Source organism: Anas platyrhynchos, chromosome 4, assembly GCF_047663525.1.
Source record: "Anas platyrhynchos isolate ZD024472 breed Pekin duck chromosome 4, IASCAAS_PekinDuck_T2T, whole genome shotgun sequence".
Lineage (NCBI taxonomy): Eukaryota > Metazoa > Chordata > Aves > Anseriformes > Anatidae > Anas > Anas platyrhynchos.
Window position 1 is genome coordinate 48,243,197 of NC_092590.1, and position 20,671 is coordinate 48,263,867.

Consider the following 20,671-nt stretch of genomic DNA (forward strand, 5'->3'; position numbering starts at 1 on the left):
CAGCACAGGTGACAGAGATGTGTTTTTCCTGTCTCTCTGAATGTTTGCGTTTGTTGCAAAGACCTCATTCATATTCCTGTCACTGCTGTAATGTTCAAATATTTTGAAATGCCTCTGAGTGAGACCTGACCTCGTAGCCTGGTGCTGGTGTTTTGTTCTAAGTGTTGTCTCTGCAAAGCTTAGTAAAGAGTGGAAGATGAAATACATACACCTGTTTTATGTGTAATTAACACCTGCTGTCATATGTGCTTGCTCATTTCTTAGCTCTAGAGACAGGGAATCCATGAAACTGAATACGCAAGTAATAGACAAAATGTTGTGGTATATGGTATATTTATTCCCGAGTATGTTGTCAAAAGACAAAAAAAGAAAAAAAAAATCAGCTTAAGTTGTTATAGAAGGTGAGCATGGCCAAGAGATCCAAAAAATTTTGCATTCTGCTTCTGGACATAGGTTAGGCTTTTCCTTGCCATGGAGAAGATCTTCATTCCCACATCTTCTGTAAACTTTTGACAAGATTTCAAGCCTTTTATGTGACATGGCTGGTGATGACTCTTACTAAGGCAGTCCATAGACTGTTAGCTTGGTAAATAATAGAATTTCTCTTACTTTTTAACAGAGATTGCTACCTTTTTTATCGATGTTATTGAGATGACTGCTTCAGTATGGCTTCTGAATGCAGGGTCTGAAAGGAGGTAATAATTTTGGCCATGAAAATGAGCAAACAGCAGCTGAAACCATTCCTTGCATGTCTTTGTAAAAAGCACTGAGGCCTTCCATGTAACTCTCTGCTTTGAGGTACAAAGTGCAAGTTGAATGGGATTTAAACTTACGTTTGTGCTTGGTATTTAGCCAGACTGTAATAATCTGATAAATGAACTTTAATAGTATTCCTGATCAAATAAATGTGGTTATGTATTTAGTTTGTAATAGATAAAAACCAGAGAATGCTTCTGATGTGTATATATATTTACAACAATTTGCTATTCTGGTCATCAGAGAATTGGAGGCATGTTTCTAAAAATATTGCAGCATTCAGATAGGCAATGCGTGCTTGTGCCTGCTGTCTTAAGCCATTTCTGCAGCTGGGATTGTTTTTTGTGTGTGTGTGTTTTTTTGTTGGTTTTTTTTTTTTCAGTACCCGAAGTTTTCCTTTACATTCATGGTTATTCTGGTCATCTGTAAGCTCACAAGTCTGTCCTGTGTAGTTAGGTAAAGCAGAACTGAGTTTACAACCATTTGAGAAATTGAGAAATGCTTGTCCAGCATGGCTAAAATTGCCAGTAGGATATTAATTTAGTTTTTATCCAGAATGGGTGAAGCACAACCCTGTTTTCTTCATGTGAAGTTCATAACCTGGATGGAATCAGAGGTTTGAAGGTTCTGCATGTTACTGAATGTAGAAAGGGTGCAAGTGAAACCAGCCTGCTAACAGCCTAATTCGGTTTGAGTCTGGGAGAGGCGTTGAAGCAGGGACATGAGTGACAATGTGGTACTTAAAACATCTGCATACTTCACCTCTCTCTATTAGTTATTTCAGTCCTCAGCAGTGGCACTATTCTGACAATAAAAGAGAGATGATCCATTTGAATAATTTTGTGCAAAAGGTAATGCCTGGAAGGTTTGGAGTCCTCAGAGTTCAGGACGTGCTGAGCTGTGTGGTTCTTTTAGCTGTTTGATGATGAGTCTTGTCTCAGAAACACATATTAGCAAGAGTAAGAAAACATTGTTCAGCCACAGGGTTCTTTCGTTTGCTTTCTAAGCAGGACCAGATTGATGAGGATGAGCCCTGAGGCTCTCCCCGTGCCCTGAAGGAGTGCTTGCACTCTGAGTGGAGAGGATCTTGGTGGCGTATCAACATGGGATGTCATTGCACAGGGTAAGCATTGGGCAAGCATGTGAAGCAGAACTGACCTTCCCCTTCTGCCTGGAACACTGTGGTGTGTGAAATGCCCAGCTGAACGGACACCTCATTGCAGACTGCTCAGTCCCTTGTCATAGACCAGAACCACAACTTTAATCAGCGGTTTAGATATCTCGGGGTCTAAGCAGAGGCAGATCATCCCTACTAAGTTAAGGATAAGTAGTTGTTGAGAGGGGAACAGTTGCCAATACTGTTAAAGTGACTTGCAGCAGTTGCACTCTCAGCAGTGGAAAATGTTGATAGTTAATTCAAATCCAGGAGCTTTCATCTGAACGCCTGCTGTGTAGAATCAGAATATGAAATAGTAACTGATAGATATGAACTGATGATATTTGTTAATTGATATATCATCTATGAAATATTAATATTCTCACAAATGCACCCAAAGGCAGCAGCTGTTACTCCTGAAATTAAGATTATTTAACGTCTCTTAGAAAGAGTAATATGAGTAGCAAAAGTAGATTACATGTGGAGTCTCTAGGGTTCACTCCTGACAATAAAGTAAAATACCAGCCTGTAAATGGGTGCATCATTTAGTAGAAGGAACTTTGTGAAACTTACTTGGTGAGAAATCAAGCCACTGGCCATTTTGCAGTAGAGTTGGGTAGTGCTACTGTTCAGGCATCAGAGACGAGAGAATAGGCTGTCAGATTCAAAGGCTGGGTTTATGTAGACTTCCATGCTCAAAGCACTGCACACGTTAAACAAGCACGATTGGATAGATTTTGTAGAATACATACAGCTGGTAGAAGTGCTGGATATAATGTGGGCTTTAGAAATAAATGCTCTTGATTTTAAGCAGTGTAAATGGCATATTATTACGAACAGTGCTCCATTTTTGCTGTTGCATGTAAGATGCTTTATTTTTAAACTCTTCCATGGGATTTAGGCTTGCATAGAAGGCTTTGTATTGGAGTGGTAAAGTGTGGTTTTCTGCACAAAGAACTGAGATGGTGTTTGTTTAGTTTCCAGAGTTGAGTATTCCATACACTGAGTAGCTCTCCCAGATTTTCAGTTTAAAAAAATGTAGGAAGTGTGTAAGGCTGCAGTTTTTATAAAGTACTTCATAAAATAACTATGTGGGAAGACCCACAGGTATTGTTTAAAAAACAGAAACAAAAAACACAACCTGTTCAGTTGACTGGTTAAATGTTTTAATAGAGAGAGGTTGTTTTATCGTGGGTAACTTTCAGATGTGTAATGTGCTGTTGGGTATGAACATTATCTGTATGCTTTTTTTTTTTTTCTGTTGGAACAGCTGATGTTATTTTATAGACAGACAAAACCGTGGGCACCTATGGCCCTTCCTCTGTGTTGTACCAAGAAAGTAACGCTATCCATTGTACAGAAGTCAAACAGAAGAATAATGAAACAAGGTGCTTATTCTCCATTAGCTTTTGCTATCTCTTGTGTTTGATTTTAGGTTTAGTGGCCTGAAGTTAAAAGAGGAATCAAGTTTTCAGTGAGTGCTCAAAAGTTGCTCCCAAAAGGACAAGTAATTACAAGAATAAAACAGGTAGCCGTGGAGGCTGCATTACTGCATGTGTAATCCACAGCTTTCTGTGTAAGGGTTTACAAGGTGCCACGCAGAGAATACAGGCCATACACTACTAGCTAGAGTAAGCTATGCCTCTAATTTTACCGCAGAAATTGATTCTTTTGGGTGAATTTGCTGTAGATGATCGTGTGCAAAAGAACAAGACCTCATGCTGCTGCTCATTTGAAATCACTCTGCATTCTGTCAAACTCAGTTACTTTTTCAGATTATCCAGTGATTCTCTGCTTCCATAATGCACTTTCTCCCATTGTATTTTAACTAATTAATCATAGATGTAAATCTCCATACCAAGTGAGTACTTTTGAGCCAGGAATGCAAGCTGCAACACTGTTTTCAGTGTGCTGCTGTCCATGATTAGTGCTTAGGGGCTTTGCTTGTGTGCATTTAAGAAAAGTAATGAAAGCAACATAATGACTGCTATTTTGGGATCTTTAATCTTTTATTATCTTTATATGGCTATATTTATCTTTACATCTTTTTACTTATTCTACATTTGACAGGTTTTTGTATAGGAGAATGCATTTGTGTCAGGATGCTCATAGACAATTTTAGTTGCAATACAACTTGAAGATAATGGCCTTCCCCTTCCATCCTTACCCTCCCTTTGTTTTGGCTTTTCGCAGATTTTTTCTCAACAGGTCAGACTACTCTACTGCTGTCCTTTCTTTGCCCTTGTTTGCCCTATAGCTGTGCAGCAATAATATGTCTGGATAAGGAGTTAAATGAGACTTCTTTCTAGGTTGTTGGAAAGGGACGCTGATGAGCTCCTAGAGGGCTTTTGTGGACCAGAGTATGATATACAAAAATAGGAACGTATTTGTGCGTCACATCAACATTCAGGTTTTTGGTACAACAATCCTGCAATTTAGAGTCTGTTACCTAAACTATAGCTTATTAAATGCTTAGACTCATCGATAATCAGTGTCTCAAAAAAAGGAGGAAGCCCAAAAGGTCCCCATGTAAGAGTATGTCCTGAGGCTGAAAGTAGTCATTTGTTCTGCTTCAGATGTGTCTCAGTGCTAAGGGGTTACTGAGTTATGACTTTCGGTTGGTTTGACGTGCGTTTAGACTGTTTCAGCTACCATTTTTCAAGGTTATGTTTGTTATGGAGCCTTCAGGCCACTTCCACTATTAACTAACAGATTGTGACACCCAGTAGAGTTCATTTAGAACAACAGATCATGCAAAAAGTTGTCCACTGCTCTTAATGCAACTGGTAAGGCCACAGCAAGCTCTAATTTGGAAACTGAAACCACGGGCAGTGTAATCACATTCATTTTTATTTCAGGAAGCCTACAGAAGTTTTTTTCATCAGTTTAAGTGTTTATGGTACCAAAAATTCCCAAGCACGTCCAAGTTCTGGAAAGCAAGGTTTAAGTTCATCAATTCCTTTCTGTGATCAGCTACGTAGTGGTGGTGATGTGCTGCAGCGCTCTGCTCACAGAATACTGGTAACATTATCTGTACTGCACAAGACACAAATATAAAGAGAATTTCTGCTCCAACAAAGTTACAGAGAGCAGACACACAGAAGGTCTTGACTTGCTGTGCATCCCAGAGTAAGGAGTTGATTGCAGATACACTTTGACATCATTAAATAATTTCTGGTAGGCTTCCCTTTGTGTTTTTAACGATTTTGGTTGGGAGCTGCAGTTTACAAAATACTTGGCAATGTAATTGTGGGCTGTTTGAAGTGGCTGCAGTAACCTCAGACAGGGAGCAGAAAAGAATTTACTGGCAGAAGTGATGCTTCCTTACTTTAAATGATCCAATTGAAATCAGTGAAGATTTCCTCCTTGCCTGTTAACTTTTTTATCTGTCCTTTACAGACTCCACTCAGATTGTCAAGATGCTGTTTCTTTTTAAATGTTGGATATGGGATATCTGTGCAATTCAGTGCACAGATTCTCTGAAAGCTGAAGGACAAAAAGTTCCTGGAAATAAGTCAAATTACTTCCTTCGTGTAAAGAACTGATTTCACCTCTTTTGACAAACAATCGTATAGTGACAATGGCTAGCTTGTGGCTACAGTTTGATTTGTAGGCTTTGTGGTAAGAACAGTGAGAGGAATATAAGCTTGAATGACAAAGATTTGTAATACCCAGCCTGAAATAAATATTTGCTGCATTGCTAGATTGCTGGTTTAAAAAAAAAAATGCAGTGTCATAAAAATGTACTCTTGGAAAAAAAACTACTATAATTTGGGTACATTGAAACTCCTTGGGAAGGGATGGATTGGAAGAGTCAGTACTAACAGCTTTTGAAGTTTATAACTGTGCATGAAGTTACTAAAACAGACTTAAGTGAAAATTTACATGTTAAAGCAGACAATTTTGTAATGTATCACTAAAGAGTTTTAATTCTTTTATGTTCATGTATGGTTGCAAAAGATTTGGGATCTCACTAGTGGGTGGAAAACCATGTTAATGCTCACTGAGCAAATCTGTGCTTGGTGAGTGTGATTTTTGCTGGGAGTTTCTAATCTTAGAGGAGATGTGGTTGAATTTCAAGTCGTACCCTAACAGGATTTGTAGGGGTTTAGTTGTAGTTTGAAAGGATATTCCTCACCCTTACGTACTGCAGCAACCTGAAATGATCAGGAACTAGATGCTCTGAAGAGAGCTAACAGCTTGGGAAAGCTGCAGCTCACAAGGAAACAACATGGTCTTAGGAATTAATGAAATAAAAGCTTTTTTCAGATGGAAGGTAATGGATTCAGGTACACATATCTAAAACACCGAAGCATGCAGTTGTTAGTAAAGGGGCAGGGCTTTATTTTTTTTCCAAAGGTTACAGAGGCATTTTCTGCAGAGTTTTCTTGTGTATGGCAGTCTGTTGCCACATCAGTATGGCCAAAAGAGGCCATTTTGACCATTTAATGCTATATGATATCAAAAGTTCATATGTAGCTCACAGAAACATTCAAAATTGTGGGACAATGCATAAAAGAGCCTTCAGAAACTTGTGTCATAATGGAGAAAAATGCATACAATTAGCCTTAACAGAAATGCACAAAAATGTGTGAAAAGAAGCACGATAAGAAAAACTTCAGGAAAAGCACAGAATTTGGGGACATAGATGTAGACAATGCTCAGGTTTCACTTCTGAAAACATGGAAACTGTGCTATTGAAATGAGAAAGGTGCTATTTAAAACAGCCTTTCCAGCGTATACATTTGTGGCCGTGAAAGCAGGCAAGGATGTAAGAAAGAAGTCAGAAGGAGGAGGAGCAGTGTTGTTGGGCTGAGAGCAGGCAGCCAGCGGTTAGCCACCTTCAAGACAAAAGCAAAGTGCATTCAGAGGCTGATGTTCAGAGAGGATGTGTGCTGTTCCCAGAGAGGGAAGGGGGAAGAGACGGAAACCACAGAAAGCCTTGAGTAGTCGGGCAGCATGTCCACTAGCCATGAGGAGGAAATAAACCACCAGGATGTGGTAGGTTGGTACATTCAGCAGACTGGGAAGGAGCAGAGACGGTGCCTTCTCACAGCTTCATCAATAGGCTTGGGAGGTGGGCACTGACTGCCCTTTTGGTCACTGTAGCAACAGTAGCAGTTGTAATATCATTATCAACAACAACGACATAATAAATAAGCATTAAAAACAAAATAGACTGGTACACAGTTCGTAGAACCAGTATATAACTTGCGTTTTCTACTTGTCGTTGCCATCATCTGGTTTGTTTTATGTGTGTTTTTCAGGAGATGATGGTTCTGCAATGAACCAAGCTGAAGCATTCGCTCATTGCTCTGACAGCTGTGGGAGTCTGTGGTGCTGGACCACAGCAACAGCTTAGGTCTTGTTCAGCTGTTGCATCGTGCTGGGTTACAAATACAGGTGAACATGAGGCTAGTTACGCCACCAAATAACAGATTTTGCTACTGAAATCCATAAAGCTAAATAACTACAGTTAGCCCACAGGTAGCCTTGGTTGGCAAGCTGAATGTTTTGTAGGTGGTAGTGTAGAACACGATGATCAGTCCTGGAAATGATGTTGGCAGCAAGGTAGGTGACAAACGTGCTTTGCAGTGGCTTAGTTCTGGTTGTCTCTTGTTAAAATTGGCTAGTACCAGGCAGAGCAGCCAAACTCTGCTGGCTTTCAAGTCAGAGCATTCTCAGCTGATGCTCCGGTCTCCAAAGGCTACCCGCTCTGCTTCTCAAAGGTGGACGGATGACTGCCACGGTTCTGACCATTGTTTCTGTGGTCTTCAGTTTTGCAAAAGGTTAGCTGTATTTGCCCAAAAAGTATTCTGCTCTGAGCAAGTCAGTGCTGTAGTGGTCTGCTCCTTGTAATCTAGACTGGCAACTGTGCCAAGCATCTTTGCAGTCCTTCAGAAAGATAGCATTCATGTTTCAGGAAGGTGATGCATTGTGAAAGCTGTCGTGTTAGGTTGTACTGATGGAGGAGCCAACTGGAATTACTGAGACAGAGCTCTCTTCACCCACTGTAACCTGTGATTTCTGAACTGTAAAGCATTCTTCTTAAAAACAATGAAAAATGCATCTTTAGGTATTTTTGAGGCAAAACATACTACAAATACTATAAAGGCTGCACGTTGATTATTGCACAGACAGGGATCTTGTCAGCTCCAGCATTACTTTTTGTCAAAGAAGATAGCCCCACGAAAGGAAGATAGAGCAGGCAGCCGACTGGCATTCATCTAATGTGCATGCTATGTAGGTCACCCACTTAGGTTTCAGACTGACCTGCCTTTTCTTCTTGAGTGGTCGAAAACCAACTTCTTGGTTTAGCTGAAAAAAAAGTCTGATTCTAACCTTGAAACATTGAAATATTTGCTATTTGCACATTCCTCGGTAGTATTCATCGTTTGGGAATCACTGCAATGCAAGTGTTTCTGTACAGGTTGGTTTATGGCAAGTCTCAGGATAGGGTGCAGCAAAGGGTTGTGCAGGTGTGAGCAGGCACTCGTGCTGCACAGGACCTATCCAGTGCACAGGACCTGTTGCTGAGGCAGGCTCAGTTTCAATGTCACACGCCAGCAGCCTTGTCTTCCAGGCTGTTCTTTCTTCTGTTCCAACCTGAGCTGTGTTGGTGTGCATCCAGTAGCATGCTTCGGTGTGCTGGAGTAGCCCTTGCTAATGCTGAAGGTGAAGATGGTGACTGATACTGGCTGATTCTCATTTCATCGTGTCTTGTTTGGCTGCAGGTCCCAGACAGATGAGAAATAGCTGAGGAGATGGGATTGGGGGACACGATGGGGCGCTATCATTTGTCTGTGACTGTCCACCCTAACGTTTCCTATGCAGTTTTAATGAGCTCCTGTGCTAAGGAATTACGGTAACTCCAGACCTGGCTCTCCCTTGGGACATGTGAGCTAGCTGCATGAGCAGTCAGTGTATTGATAGGTCAGTTTTTTGGCTGAGTCACTGGGTTTACAGAGCTTCGGTGCAATGCCGTCTCGCATGCTTGCCTTTTTCGCTTGCTAGATGTGACCTAGAATTTGGAATCACTTCCTTACTAATAATACATCTGTAATGCATAGTTTAATCTGCTGAGTCTCTTTGACACTACTCCAGCTGAAGCAGATGAACAAGTAGCTTCGGTGGTTTGGTAGCTTTTCTCCTCTTTTGAAAAAATAAATTGCAGAAAACTTTTAAATGTATGTGGATTGCAAGTTGTTGTTTCTCAGGCAGGTGCTATGCTGGCTTAGCCTGAGAGGCCCTCAAACACAGAGCTGCTAAATGGAAATAAAACTCAGCAATGTTTTGCTTTTAATTATGCTTGAAGCTTCCTTCATTGTTCCAAGTAGTTAATAAAATCTTGTTTAGCATTTACAGGGTCGCAGCCCACCTACATAAGCAGCCCCTGAGTCAATCAGCATTTGTGTTTCTTTTTACCTCTTCATCATCTGTGGTAACCGCATGAAGAGAAGATGAGAACCACACAGTAAAATGAGCTCCAAGGAGACCAGAATTATGACCCAGGCTGAATTATGAGCTGGTAACTTAACTTATTTTAACTTTTAGATACTCTACTTGTCTTATGCAAAATAACTTTTCAAAGAGTTGAAGAGGAGACAGCTTAAGGAACACTATTGTTCAATCACATTTTTAATGCTATGCTTCATGCAGCCCTGGGCACCTAGAGGGTGAGCTCTAGTGATTAACTACCTCTGATCGTGTCAGCCATACAACAGCTTTGGTACTTACATTATTGTCCCCTCAAGTTATTTAGAAAAAAAAAAAAGCTTTACATCTTTGAGATTGTGAAACTGGCTAAGAAATGGAACTTTGGACATGATCAGTGACAGAGCTTTTTATATGAGTTGCGTGTGTTGATTTTTATTTTTATTTTTTTGAGGTGCTGTGAGTGAGTGATGTGGAATGATGCTCCAGATATCCAGCAGCAAAAAAAAAACCTGATTGGTAAATCTAACTTCCAGGGAGTGTCTTGTTTTGGAGAAATCAAAGGCAGCTGGGTGTGATGCTGCTTCATATACTGGCATCTACACACCTGCTGTGCTCTTCTACACTTGCTTGGTGCAGCATCTCTTCTCAGTTTTTTATAACTTCTCTGTAACATTCCATTTTGCATTTTAAACTCTAGCACCCCAGTGGTAGATAAGGCCTTTATATATAAATGTGTATATATATTTATATACATACACACTGATCTGTATCTAAAGTTAGATTATAGATCTCTCTAAATAGGCATAAATTTTTCATGTAATCTTTGAAATTTTATTATAGACTTCATTAAAATAGATTAATTTATTGCATATTTATATAGTTAATCAAAGATGAAATTGTCGTCCCTAAGTGACTGAAAAGGTAAGGGCTTTAAAAACAAAACAAACCTCACATAATTGCCAAATAACAAGCATTTCACTATAAAATGGTGACTGTCGGCTGCCCACCATGGACAGGACAGAACAGCATCAGTGAAGGAAGGCCGAGACTTCCCTGAGGACCTTTGCTGCCCAGATTAGCATGCCTTACTTCTGCTTTCACCCTAAAATGTGGTCAGTTGTCTTGGATATCAGAGAACATTTAAGTGGTGATAATTTTTTGATATTACAGAACTTTATGTGCATAACACTGTTTGGAAGGACAAAGAGAGCTGCTTAAAATAAGCATGCTGCAGCTTCAAGCTGGGCTTATCGGTTAAGCAGTTTCCAATTTGGGTTTAGATTTGTTTTGCAAAGACTTTGAGCACATTCATCAATGAAGTAGAAGAGTTCAGACAAGCTGAATCTGGACGGTCAAACCTAACTGGAGGGTACCAGTTTGGTGCTGTAAATGTGAGGTCTCTATGGCCAACCAGAGCCTAGTAAAATCATTAGAAAGACACTTAGTGACTTAATCTCTCAATACCAGACAAAGTGTGGAGTGCAGTTGTTTCTTGAGATAGTGAATGTGTTGTATAATCAGAAGTGAAGTTACTGAATTGGTACAAAACAATTTTTCCTAAGGTTGAAACCTCTAGACTAATCTCCTTTATCTAAACACAAGACAAGATGCCACTGACTTTCAGGGAATGAGGGTCAGCAATTGCTGTCAGTGTCTGACTGTAGGAGAATATTTGTCTTGGCTTTGCCCCCTGCTAACTTACTCTTGCTGAGTGTGAAAGCCTTCTGGGAGATGAGCACAATGCACCTAAGTATTTTCTAGGCTGAGGCTGTAGATAGTCGTTTCTCACCTTTTATTTACTACTTTGTCTCTCTTTTTTGTTTGCTTGGATTTAGAAAATGTAGCTTCACAATGACCCGTTCAGTGCTTCCTCTCCTTAAGGCTGTTAAGCTGTAAATTCAGTTAAAACTTCAAATAATCCTGGGGTCAGATCCCTATGGCTGTGGTGAGATGGCCTCACAGTTCCACTGCTTTCTCTGGTATGGGTTTTGTTTCAGTCCCTACTTAGGTTCTGTTAAACTCCTTTGGTTCTGTTAAGCTCCTTTTTCTTGGTGTTTTTGTATAGGGTATTTAATGTTTTGGCAGAAAGCCAGTGGTATGGTCCTACAGATAGACTTGTATCCATGCCTATTCCAACACATGCTTAGATCACGTACATATTTTACCTCACTAGGTAATGGATAATGTCATGTTGCAGTGTTGCTGTCCATTTCTATTGACAAGATAGCCTTGACAGACAAGATAGCTTTTTGGTACAGTTGAGTAACATTAAAACACTCATCTGCCTTGTTTCTTCTTTTCCTCTGTGTCTAGTCATCGCAGGTACCTTTTAATTTTCTACATTTGTAGGTGCCTTGCTATTTGAGCACCTTTCTTTGCCTGTTTTCATTTAGCTTTTTAGGGTTTTTACAAATTACTCTCTTACTGTTTATCATTCAGTCCCCATGCTACATGGCTGTTTACCAGCAGAGTCTGAAGTGTCTGGGCCAGAGCTCGTGGGCTCCGTGGACATAGTCTGAACATACTGATAATTTCATGTGAGAGTGCAAAACCCCTTTTGGAACTCCAGGCTTGCTTTCGGTGCTTCAACAATAAGAGTGGGACCTGACTTGAGACATGGGCTTCAAAATAGGAATTTGCATTTGCTTGTGATGTGAAGGTGTTTGGATTTAGTGTCTGGGTCCAGTACAGAACAGAAAAGATGCAAGCTATCAAACCCTTTCCTTTTCAAAGGGAGTTGGCTTTGATGTCCTCACTCATCTGTCCCTGAACTTCACAATGTCATTGCATGAGACAGACGATTGTAGCAACAGCAGTGCACAGCCAGAATTTTAATGAATGGGGTCTTTTCGTTTTGTTGAGAACTTTTTGATGAGCTCAAATGCATCAGGACTGTGCATGCCCAACAGTACAAAGAAGTAAAGAACAAAGACCCTTGCTTGCTTTGTCAGAGAGGTTTTAAGATACCTTGCCATTTGATGCAATTCTTTCCATTGTAGAGGTAGAAAAGCTGTAGATTCATTTCTAACATGGATGTTGTCCCTTTGAATGTGAGGAAAAACTTGAACTGAATTCTTCTCATGGACCTCCTCTTACTAAAATTTGTACAGTTGATAAAGAAATGAGAATTTTGGATTTAAATGCATATGCTTTTCTACTTCTGGTCTCTGCGTTGCCAAGAGTGACGGTCCTTTCACTGGCAGCAATGGCTCTCCACTTTGCTTCAGAGAAGTTGTACGTGCACGTAGCTTCTGATGATGGTAATTTGAAAGCCTCAAGTCCATCATAACTGCAGGTAGTTGGCTCTTAGTATTCCTTGCAAAGACATTGGTATCTCTTGACTATTAATTCTACCAGCTCCTTGAACCTACGTTGCCTGAAAGCCAGTGTTGAACAGCACTTCACAGAAGGGTGATTCATGTTGCTTTTGGACAGTTATTCAGGATGAGGTATATTTTGTGATTTTCTGCTTTAAGCTTTATTTACATGTATTTGAAGGACAGATACGGCATGCTATCTCTGGGCCTGGAGATGTAAACCCACTGGCAAGTGTATTTTTTCTGAGTCCGTCACGTTTATGCCTCGGTTTATTTCCTTCTGAAATAGGTAGGCAGTACCAAAAATTTGGATTTTTCTGTTTTCTTTTGATGAGATCCTTCAGTCTGCCAGGCCCTCCTTATTGAAGGGCGTGTTAAAACTCCAAGGTTTATGCTAGTTGGTTAGAGTTAATATGTATACTTAAAATAAATAAATAAATAATTAGGGACCAACGAGGGAAACATTTCTGTCGCTGAGGATAATTTAACACAACAAATTGGTGGGGCCTGGTTTTAAAATCATCCTTACATTACAATTTTGAAATTTGTCTGGGGAAGACTGCTGGTACAGTCTGCAGTGGTCACATGGCTTTTCTCCCTTTGCCTTCACCTCTTTCTCCTGGAAGTTTCCTTCTTGCAAAGCCAGGTTCCATCCCGTCAGCAGCAACAGCTGCTGCGCGCTCTGCTGACGCTGCACGTCTTTGAGAAGTTCTGCTTCAGAAAGCTCCTCCATCCCCAGTCGTGGAAGTGCTCCTGCTGGGGAGCTGGGGTAGCGTACACGGTGTTTATTTTTATCTTCATTGAAATGCAGCCAGGAGTAGGCGTGAATCCACTGAAATGTCGTGGAAATGGAAGCATTTTTCTGTGAGGTTTAACGTGCCTTTCTGACTGAGAATTGCAGGTGCCCATGTCGCTCCGATGAGAGTTTTAAAGATCCAATTCATTATTGCTGATGTTGTGAATTTCATTTATACAATAACACCTCTTTCAACACACGTTTGAAGAGAGCCCCAGCAGGGTGATCTCAGTGTGAGATTTGCTGGGTTTGAGCAGCACCGAAGTCCCCTAATGGCAGTAGGGTGCTCTGGAGGATGTCAGGGGCCATCCTCATGCTTGGGTGCTTCTCAGCTACCACATGCCGTTGTGTCACCTCCAGAGATGCTCTTTGAGCTCTCATGGTAGGTACCCATCCTGTGTTGATTTTGATAGGTACTACAGTTAATTTCCAAGTGACACTGATGACTTTAAAATAAGCAACTACTGGTTACTTGTCCAGGTCTGGCAGGCATTGAAAAGCTGGGGGTAAATGCTCACACAGAGGCATTGGATCTCAGCATTGGTGAATTTCCCCCAAATGCAGTGTAGAAGAAAGGAAGGGCTGAAGAGCCAGCAGCCAAGTGTTCATGGCCCTGATTTCTCTGCTTATTCAAACTGGGTGAGAAAACTCCTTGACCTAAATGAGGTGTCCTGGTCATGTTGATTAGACCTGTGTTTCATTAGATTGCGGTAATTAAAATGCAGCAGCTGTTTAAAATATTATTTGGCATGTGTAAAGCAACCGTCATGAGAGAATATTAAACATACAGACTCTTCGTTAACAGATAAAGCTCCTCAACAGCTTTATAGAGGACATGTACTGGTTCATTTTAGAGGTGGGCATGACCCCACTTAACTTTTCTATCAGTGGTTAATTTGACCTAGAGTATATTTATCTTCTGTGAATTTTTATACGTGTGTAAGCCTACCCTCTGCACTGTTCTTCTGAGGCTGCAGGTTTTACTCATGGTAAACAGGAACGTCTCTATTGAACATAATGTGAATTGCAAGGGCATGTTGCAGTGTGAAGAGCACATTAGGAAGATGCCTGTCAGAAAGAATCACAGTGGATCCTGCTGTCAGGCTGGAATATAGACGGGGTAATCTTCTGGTGTCTCTTTCATCAGCATTTCCTATAGTTGGGTTATTGGGAATATCAGAACTGAACTCCAGGTGGTGAGAGAAGTGTAACATAATGCATAGGGAAAAAAGAGAAATGTAAGGTTATTCCTCTTATATTCTTGCCTTTGCAGAGTGGGTGGTGCCATGGACTTGACTCTGCCAGGACAGTGCAGAAAGTAGAGCATGGTCAGGGACCATGTTTGTGGAGATGTGGAGACCACTGGATACGTAGCAAGACCTGCCCATTTTTGAGTGATAGTCAAGGTGTCCTAAAGGCTTCAAACAGCTGTTGGTTCCTTTTGAAGTTCATACCTTAAATGTGGCATGCAGTCTAACCCTTTGTAGAAAACAAAGGAATAAGGAGATAAATAGGCGTACAGTGGTCGGAAGTGCCCTTTTGCCAAGCTGTTTGAGAGCCTTTTCAGCAGCATGTAGAATAAATTAATGGGAGTATTTGCAAAGCCATTGCCTTCTGCTCCCCAATTCCCTAGTTTATAAGGATCACTCCACACAACAAGGCAGAGAGAGATGAAATTCAGAATTCAGAGTTGGCAAGACAAAAAGACAAAGAAAAAAAAAAAGGATGGTTAGGAGCTATTGCATTTTCATGGGGCTGGGTATAGTACTGGCCATATTATTTGCTAAGAGTAGGTGATCTATCTTTGTAATGCACCCTTTTCTCACCTATATGCCATTGATAGGATTTCATTGCCTCTCAAATTCCTACTCTGCAGTATTTCAAAACTAATATTTTTGGAGTTTTAATTCACCTTTCCTCAAAAGACTTCTTAATTCCTCCAAATACGGCATTTTCCCTTTCTTGCCAGCCCTTTGCATTGTGCAGACAGAAGATCCAGAACACAGACTCTTTATTCTTGCACCTTTAAGGATTAAGGTATTGCATATTGCTTGCTATGTGCCCTTTTGGTCTGTTCTCTATACCTAAAGGTCCACAGCAGCAGAAATGTTTTCTACCTGGAGTTGACCGGGATGTTGCACTCATTGGCTATCACAATCCATGGAACTGATCTCCAGGCTTCATTAAGCAGCAGAGTACACCAGGGGGTGCAAACATTGTCCTTAAAATGACTGAAGAGTGTTTGAAAGAGCACAGCTAGTTGAATCAGAAAAAATGGACATCTCTGGGTGACTTGCAATGCAGTTTCGAAACGGAACATGGTAATATGGATCAAATCATCCCCAAATGTGCTCACTCAGGCCCAGGCTTGCTTAACCCTGCACGTCCAACTCTTTGACAACTGTCTTCTGCTGGGACAGAGGTGGAACTTGGGCAGGCAGCAGTCTTGAGCAGTGACCCCAGGTTGGCAGCAGTCCCCAGGAGGACTTCAGAACAATTCCTAGTGTATCACCTCAGCAAAATGCAAAACTCCACTATCACTATTCCCCTCCCTGGTAAGGCATCTCAGGGCCACCTACTTGTTGGTGAAAACAAACTTTGTAAAAAGGAAAATCTGTGCAGAAGAAGTGAGCTACTACAGAAACAAGGTGTTTGTGAAGTATTCAGATTGCACTGTGGTAAGTGCACTGTAAAACAGGAGACGTAGTAACAAGAAGAGAGACAGTCCAGGAAAATAAATGCTTTATAATGGTGTTTTGTTCTTTGTTATTTTGTAGCTGTAATTTGTAGTGATCTCCCTGTGAGGGAGAAATGAATGTGACTAAAGCCTTCATTCATCTTAAAAGACAAAGTAGAAGAGGCCTGTGAGTGTAGTAAACAAAACCAGTTCTCATTAGACCAGTCAGTGAACCTTCAAAAAAATCATGTTTTGTGAATGAATGACGTCTTGCATGATGGCTCGAAGCCTGGACACTGCGTGGGTGAGGTAGGCTGCACTCTGTAGACATGACTTACTTAACTGTTTATATTTTAGAGAAATTTGACCTCTAAATCTAATCTCAGCATTACTTCTGTTCTGTGGATGCAGCTACAGATGCTGTGTAATGCCTTACATACACATTTATTTCTATGCTGGTATTTGCTTTAGACCCCTATTTAAATTTCCACAAACTCAAGATCTTGGTGCACTTATAATATGCTTTCCTGTGAGAATATGTGATATTATAATACATATGGAGTATAATAATAGTATAAATGATAATACAGATGACTTAGCAGGACCAAGTACAGTGCAACTGTTCTCAGGTCATCTTTAAGTGCCCATACGCTGATATGATAAGAATGATTAATCATGATAGTGCTAACACACTAACAAGAACTAAATATAGTTCTGGCTGACGTTCTGTATTAAACTCATCTGCTAAACAATGGTGAGAACAGCTGCAGAAAATCACAAAGCATTCTTGTATCTTAACGTAGCCTTCTTTTTTTCCCCTCCAACTTTGATAAAACTAAACATAGTGAGTGAAGTTCATGGTGTAATGTGACCGGGTAAGCTTGGCATCCTTGGTTGTGGTCCTCCCGCAGCTATACTTGTAGGTTGCCTGTTAAGTCAGTGCATGGCAAATAAGACATGAGGCATTTCTTTTCTTGGGTCTCTGTATGTCGTCGGAAGTGGGGCTGGCATTCAGAAAGGGGACGGGTGATGCTGAGAGGAGGTAATGCTGTTCCAGCTGTTGTGCCTGGCATCGCTCCCAGGTCAGCCTGGGAACACTGGTACAGAGTTTGTATGGAGAATTAATTTTGTAAAGCAGTGTTGTCGTCATCGTGTTCAGGTCTGGTCATACCGCTCTGTCAGCAGTTAGAGAAATGCTGTGCTATGTAACTTCCTGTGAATCTGCACTGTGAAAGAGGTGATGGCAGCCCAAAAAGCAAGACAGACTCCTCCTGTGCTTATTCAGAGGTTTGTGCTTTGCCTGGATGGTCGCAAACAAAAAACTCTGTTCTGTTTTCACTTTGTCACGTGAAGTTCCCCTCAGCATCACAAGTCTCTAACAGCTCCAGCAGGAAGCCACAAGCAACTAGAGCCATTGAGACAGCGGAGTTTAGAGCTGATGGATAATGGAGAGGAGGGCAGGCTGCATGCCTCCCCAGAAGTCCTTTCTTTTGCAAGTTTCTGGGAGGAAAGATATGCTTAATATAAAATCTACAACAGTCTGCCTCTCTGAGACCGTGGTGTTTGTTAGCTAGATACAGGGGGCTTGAGTTTCCAAGAAGTCGTCATTTACATAGGGTAAGTACAAGAGCAAGCACTGGACTTCTTCCCAAACACACATCCCAGAAGTTTTTTAAGCATGCCAATTGGATGTGAAGTCTTTACGCTTCACATATAAAGATAAGCAGCATGGTTCAGTACTGGAGCACCTGAAATAGGTGATATTCAGTGCTTGACATCATGGCATTCCCAAATGTGTATAGACTTCATATATCTGGTCTGCCAAGCCTGTTGCGTGTGAGAAATTTTTCTGTTTTTCTCAGGTAGTGCACAGAACATAACGCTGTTCCCTGAATGTTCTTTTTGCTGAAAGAGTGGCTTTGGCTGTGAATTCCTGAGATGTGCTACCTGCAGATCCCATGTTGCTGTGAGATAGACAGCCTGACTTGGTGAGAGGGAACTGTGATGAGTCACAGCTCTTGATAAGGACTGAGTCTACTAAATCTTCAGTCCCAGTAATGTGCTGAAATGTTTCACTCGCTATTTCAGAGAATTCATTCAATTTTGAGTCAGTGCATGTGTTAGTTTTCAGAAGCTTTGGCCTCTAATTCAGAATCACGTGTTGATACACAAAGAAAAGAAAAGCTGAAAAATCACTGAAAGTTGTGGCTTTCCCAGGATTGTTGGTGATGGCCAGGTGGGGGGGGGGGGGGGGGGGGGGAAGGCATAAGACACTTTGACTTAGCCCCAGTTTAAAAAATAAATAAATGTAAGTGATAGTAAATGCAATCCTTGTGGAAGTGGTAAGAGCTTTAGTAGGCAATGGGTTCTGGAAAATTGATGGATATGTAGGTTAAAAAAAAAAAAAGTACTATTGTCAGGTATTTCCTCTGAGAATCAGGATCAGTTATCAGATTTGCTTCTGTTTGTTTTTAAGGCCACAGCTTAAATATTAGTAATTGTAGGTTTTAAGTAACACAAGGCGTTCCTCTTTGCCATGTTGTAGAGAAAAGCATAATGAGGGCAGAGGATCAGTGGCAACACAGAATGATGTATAAAAGGTGCTGATAGAGGTACAAAGAGTTAAGAGGGGAAAAGGTGACTTTCATCAGCACACTTCCAAGTGCTTTACGGTTACCATTGTGCTTTAAAAAACTTGTGTTGCTTTTCCTCTGCCCAGCTTATAACTTCATGCCCCTCAAAGAACATGGTGTTATTTTTCATGCAAACTTTTGATTTCTCACCAAACCACAGAAACATGCCTTAGAAAATGAAAAAGCTTTAAAAAGAAAGTAAAAGACAAGGATGATAGAGAAAATAATAGGTATTACAGAGAAATAAATTAGTTTGTTCACTGCTCATCTCTGCTCTGCAAAGTGCTCAGCTTCAAAACTGCTATAGAAAAAAGCACATGGCTGTGCAAACAAAATTGCATTTTGTTGCTTTATTTTGGGGGGCAGCTCTGAGAAGGATGGGTTTCAGCAAAACCCAATCTTTAACTTTTCTATTGTCTAGGGATTTGACCCGTTCTTTTTACATTTGCATTTTTTAAATGGAAATTGTATCAAAAATAATTACTTTTTAGTGCCTTCAATAGGTGGATAAAAACAGGGCTCCCAGGTCCCTACTCCTGGCGTTGTCATTGGGTGGGCATGCCATTTGTTTTGGTGGTGCCTTGGTTTTCTTACCCATAAAATATGTGTAAAGGAGCATTTGAGGAGTGACATAAACCTGGTTTTGAAAAACAGCTAGGTCATCCTTTTGTTTAGCATGTGGTACTTTGTGGACAGGAGGGATGGGGGGTAGGCTTTTAGCCGTCTTTTGTTATGAGCTTTCCTCCATGCACAGTGTCAGTGGTCCTGGCTTTTAATAATTTAGCTGTATAAGTCATAAACTTGTCCTGGGAAATACATGATCTACGCAGATTATTGCAAAGGGTTTACTCAGTGTGAGATAAAGTACGCTCTAGTGTGTTGTATGCAGGAAGCTGGAGACCATGTAAAGCAAACTTCTCTTCTGAATTCAGGTGTTTTTCATGCACAGCAAATTGTTTTTTTGCAGCAACTTGGTGACACTGCATTTTGCTGTAGCTCGTGCTACCTCTTTGAAATGGGGAAGGGAATCAATCAGCAGTCTCTCAGCTGGATAATTCCTCGCATGTGATGCCAGGTCTGTTGGATATAAGTTGATTTGTGTGTATATGCAGCTTCTATTGGAGCTTGAAATAATATCAGAAAATATTTAGGGACTGCCTTATTTGATTCCCTGAGCATCTGCTCTTGTTTAGGAAACAGAGCTTAAACGTAGTTATTGTACAGGGAGCCAGTGTTTCACCTGCTTGTCTGAAATACCTAGGCTGTCTCTGCTTTAATACACTTGGAGCTTTTCTCTACAGTCGTGGTGCCCATGCTTTACATGGTTCCGTGGGCATTTCCCTGGCAGAACGGATTCCAGATAGTGGTTTGCACATAACAGGGAGCCTTTCGCTGCAGTCAGAAAGATGTACAAGCTGCTGCTTCTGTGTCTTGGTTGGGATGAAGAGGGAAAAATTTCAGAACAATCAGTTTGGCTTTTTGTTTTCCCAACTCATGAGTCTAGAAAATTGCCCACTGTGTTTCTTGAGGCCCTTTTTTTCTTACCAAAGCACTAAGTGAAGTTCTTCCTTGGCTAAAAGAAGTGTGCTACGAGGGGAACCCTGTATTAAACCTTCAGCTTGCTTTGCAGTGATATGAAGAACAGTTTTGGTATTCTTGTTGAAACTTTGGCATGCTGCCTTCCACTTGTAGCACTTACGAAACTTTAAGTTACTGTATTAGTTGATCTCCATGAATCATTTTCTCTTACTCTGTTTTTATTTTTTTAAATGGTTTATGAACGATTGCATTTGAAACCCTCCATGTGGAATGAATGATGTACTCTTCTTGTCTAGATTGTGTCTGATGTAAAACACTAATCTCTGAGCCCCTCAAATCATTGGATTCTTTACTGCTCAG

General features: G+C 40.8%; 1 protein-coding gene across 11 annotated transcripts in view; it reads left to right on the forward strand.

The window, feature by feature from the left end:
- MAPK10 (mitogen-activated protein kinase 10) overlaps positions 1-20,671 on the forward strand; it is a 143,915-nt gene that overhangs the window by 51,459 nt on the left and 71,785 nt on the right. Inside the window, exon 1 of one of the 11 annotated variants that reach the window (XM_072037535.1) lies at positions 9,377-9,440. The exons of the other annotated variants lie outside the window; for them this stretch is intronic. The gene's annotated coding sequence lies outside the window, so the exon portion shown is untranslated. Of the gene's footprint in view, positions 1-9,376; positions 9,441-20,671 lie in introns of those variants that run through there. 11 annotated transcript variants of the gene reach the window in all.